Below are 4,175 nucleotides of genomic sequence, written 5' to 3'. Positions count from 1 at the left end.
TTTGTTTATTTGATTCAGTCAATTTCTTTTAGTTTGTTTTAATTTCTTCCTCACCCCTTCACCCTCTTTATTTTTCATTCTTTCTTTCTTTGATAATTACAATTCTGCTCACTAATCCACTAACTGTTTGATAAGTTGCATCACTCACACTAACAATTACTCTAACAAGAATAGTTTCTTCATTTTATGTATTGTTGTGCAATCTGTCTGTTGTATGACAGGGAGAAGAGAAGGAGTTTTAAGATCCTTTGATTCAGAACCTGAAAGGACCTTTTGGAGACTAAGAAGGGAAGCAAGAGGGAAAAGAATTATTGGTGCTGAGGAAGAGGAAGAATACTTTGAACCCAATATGGAAGAAAATTTGGAGAACAGTCATGAAGAAGAAGCTCACAACCATGCTAGAGAACATGCAAACCGTGCTGGGCAAGAATGGAGAGTTCTAGGCTCCTATATCAATCCTAATCCAGGAAATTGTGGAAGTAGCATTCAGAAGCCCACCATACATGCCAACAATTTTGAACTAAAACCCCAGCTCATCACTCTTGTTCAGAACAATTGTTCATTTGGAGGAAGTGCTCAAGAAGACCCCAGTCAACATCTAACCACCTTCCTGAGAATTTGTGACACTGTGAAGTCCAATGGAGTCCATCCAGATGTCTATAGGTTTCTCTTGTTCCCTTTTTCACTCAGGGACAAGGCATCCAAATGGCTTGAATCCTTCCCAAAGGAGAGCTTAACGAATTGGGAAGATGTGGTGAACAAGTTTTTGGCAAGATTTTACCCTCCTCAAAGGATCAACAGGCTGAGAGCTGAGGTGCAAACTTTTAGGCAACAAGATGGTGAGACTCTTTATGAAGCATGGGAGAGGTTCAAAGACCTAACAAGAAGATGCCCACCAGATATGTTCAATGAATGGGTTCAACTTCACATCTTCTATGAAGGTCTTTCCTATGAGTCAAAGAAGGCTGTGGATCATTCATCAGGAGGCTCTCTAAACAAGAAGAAAACCATTGAAGAAGCCATAGATGTCATTGAAACAGTTGCTGAAAATGACTACTTCTTTGCCTCCGAAAGAAGTAACACCAGAGGAGTAATAGAGTTGAACCACATGGATGCATTGTTAGCTCAAAATAAGATGATCACCAAGCAGCTAGCAGATCTTACCAAGAAGGTGGAGGAGAACCAAGTTGCAGCAGCCATCACTTCATCATCAGCTCAAGAAGGAGCGAACATAGGAGAAGAAGGTAACTGGGAGCAAGCTAACTATATTGGAAACTCACCTAGACAAGTCCATGATCCATACTCCAAAACTTACAACTCTGGATGGAGAAATCACCCTAACTTTGGATGGGGAAACCAACAAGACCAAGGGCAAGATCAGAGACACCACAACCTCAACTCCAACAACAATGCAACTCATCAACACACCTCACAGAGATCCTACCAACATCCATCTAACCAACCTTCTCAACCACCTAATCTTAACCCATCATCAATAACCACGGAGAGATTATCAACGATTGAGGCTCTACTTGAAAATCTATGCAAGGAAATTAAAGATAGTAAAGCTTTCCAGGAAGAAGTGCAATCCAACATGCAAAATCAAGATGCTGCCATCAAGAAACTAGGAACACAGATTGAATTTTTATTCAAGCAAGCCCCTGGACATAACAATTGCAGCAATATTAACTCAATACCAAAGGAGGAATGTCAAGCCATCACCCTCAGAAGTGGGAAGGAATTGAAGGAGACCCACAAGAAACCACCAGAGAAGAAATTGGATGAAGAAAACAAAGGACTTGAGGAAGCTCAACCCTCAAACCCTAAGCCATATCAAGAAGGAGAAGCACTCAAACCATGCTTCTCAAAGGCTCCATACCCCCAGCAACTACAATTAAAGAAGAAGGGAGAGGACAACTAATTCTCAAGATTCTTGGAAATCTTCAAGAAACTACAAATAAACATACCCTTTGCTGAAGCAATAGAGCAAATGCCACTCTATGCCAAGTTCTTGAAGGAATTGATGACCAAAAAGAGAAGCTGGAAGAATAATGAGACCGTGGTGCTCACGGAAGAATGCAGCGCCATCATCCAACACAAATTGCCCCAGAAATTGAAGGATCCTAGGAGTTTCCAAATCCCTTGTATCATTGGGGAAATCACTGTGGAAAAGGCTTTATGTGATCTAAGAGCCAGCATAAATCTAATGTCTCTAGCAATGATGAAAAAAATGAAGATTGAGGAAGCCAAACCAACAAGAATGACCTTGCAACTAGCAGACAGATCATTCAAATTTTCCCATGGGATAGTAGAAGATTTGTTGGTGAAGGTGGGAGACTTCATCTTTCCAGCAGATTTCCTGGTATCAGACATGGAGGAAGGAGCTAAGACTTCCATCATCCTGGGAAGACCATTTTTAGCCACTGCCGGAGCCATTATTGATGTCCAAAAGGGTGAACTTGTCCTTAGATTACACGAGGAGAAAATTACATTCAATGTGTTTAAGGCCATGAGTTACCCACACAACTCATTGGGAGAATGTATGAGGTTGGACTCTGTAGAAGCTCTGGTACAAGAAACTCTTGAAGAAGAACTTGAAGCATCAACAGAAGAAGAATTAGCAGCAAGCGACGAAGCTGTAGCTGCTGAAATACATGTTCAAGGCATGCTAGAAGAAAAGGAGGAAAGAAAAGAAGTGCCCAAAATGGAGCTTAAAGCACTACCAACCACTCTCAAGTATGCATACTTGGGAGAAAATAAAAGTTATCCAGTGATCATAAATTCAGCCCTCAGCCAAGAACAAGAGGAAGAGTTGCTTCAAGTCTTACGAAAGTATAAGAATGCCATTGGATGGACACTTGCTGACTTGAAAGGAATCAGTTCAGCCATATGCATGTATAAGATACTCCTGGAAGAAGGTGCCAAACCATCCATTCAGCCCCAAAGAAGGTTAAATCCAGCAATGAAGGAAGTAGTGCAGAAAGAAGTTATAAAATTGTGGCAGGGAGGAGTAATATATCCAATTTCAGATAGGCAATGGGTGATAAACCACTATTTTATGGTTTATCTTGTGCTCAATTGAGTGGTTTTTATCAACTCTTTACTCACTTATTCATGCAATTCGCATGTTTTACATTTTCCTTCCTGATTTTATGCTATGATTGAAAACATGCTTCTTTGATCTTATATTTGCTTATTATTAATCCTCTCTTATTACCATTAGATGCCTTGATATGTGTGTTAAGTGTTTTCAGATATTATAAGGCAGGAATGGCTCAGAGGATGGAAAGGAAGCATGCAAAAGTGAAAGGAATGCAAGAAGTTGGAGAAACTGCTAAGCTGTCCAGCCTGACCTCTTCGCACTCAAACAGCTATAACTTTAGCTACAGAGGTCCAAACGACGCGGTTTCAGTTGCGTTGGAAAGCTAACGTCCGGAGCTTCGATTTGATATATAATTTCTCATAGTTTCCCCGACGTCAGGCGATGCGAACGCGTGGGTCACGCGGACGCGTGACCTGGCCAACACCCAATCCGCGCGGTCGCGTGGACGACGCGGCCGCGTCACTTTTCCTCGACCTGTACGGACCAGAAAGCGCTGGAAGTGATTTCTGGGCTGTTTCTGACCCAGTCTTCGGCACAGAGAACACAGATTAGAGGCTATAAAGTGGGGGAATGCATCCATTCATAATCATGCCTCTCATAATTTACTTTTCATGTTTTAAATGTAGTTTTGGAGAGAGAGGTTCTCTCCTCTCTCTCTCTCTTAGGATTTATGTAGTGTTTTTAGAAATTAGGATTTAGGACTTCTCTTAGCTTTCTAGAGTGACTCTCGATCCCAGGTTTAATATTCCTTTTTACTATTTAATTTCTCTTTTATATTTTGATTACTCTGAAGCCTTTATTATGTTTGATTGATGTTGCCTAATTGGCTGTTGATGACATTTTTATTTAATGATAATTGAGGTATTTTCAGTTTATAATTATTCTCTTTGAATTAAGTTGCCATTGCTTCCCATCTAAGAATATTTTTATTTATTCCAGCAATTTTACTTTTTTCCCTTTTGGTTCTGATTAATAATTCAGTAACTCAACAGTTATTGAACTCAACGTAATTAATAATCGTTATCTTGCTAATTGAGCTGAACCTAAATAATCCCAACCTTTTCTTAGGAAA

The 4,175-nt window shown here is 40.2% G+C and overlaps 1 non-coding gene across 1 annotated transcript; it reads right to left on the bottom strand.

The window, feature by feature from the left end:
• Positions 1–799: 799 nt before the first annotated feature.
• LOC130937632 (small nucleolar RNA R71) lies at positions 800–906 on the bottom strand. The gene has a single exon (XR_009068842.1). It is a non-coding gene; the product is annotated as a small nucleolar RNA R71 (small nucleolar RNA).
• Between the last annotated feature and the right edge of the window lie 3,269 nt (positions 907–4,175).

The sequence above is a fragment of the Arachis stenosperma genome, chromosome 6, assembly GCF_014773155.1.
Source record: "Arachis stenosperma cultivar V10309 chromosome 6, arast.V10309.gnm1.PFL2, whole genome shotgun sequence".
NCBI lineage: Eukaryota > Viridiplantae > Streptophyta > Magnoliopsida > Fabales > Fabaceae > Arachis > Arachis stenosperma.
The sequence above is the reverse complement of the archived record's forward strand: the minus strand, read 5'-3'. Positions and strand labels throughout refer to the sequence as shown.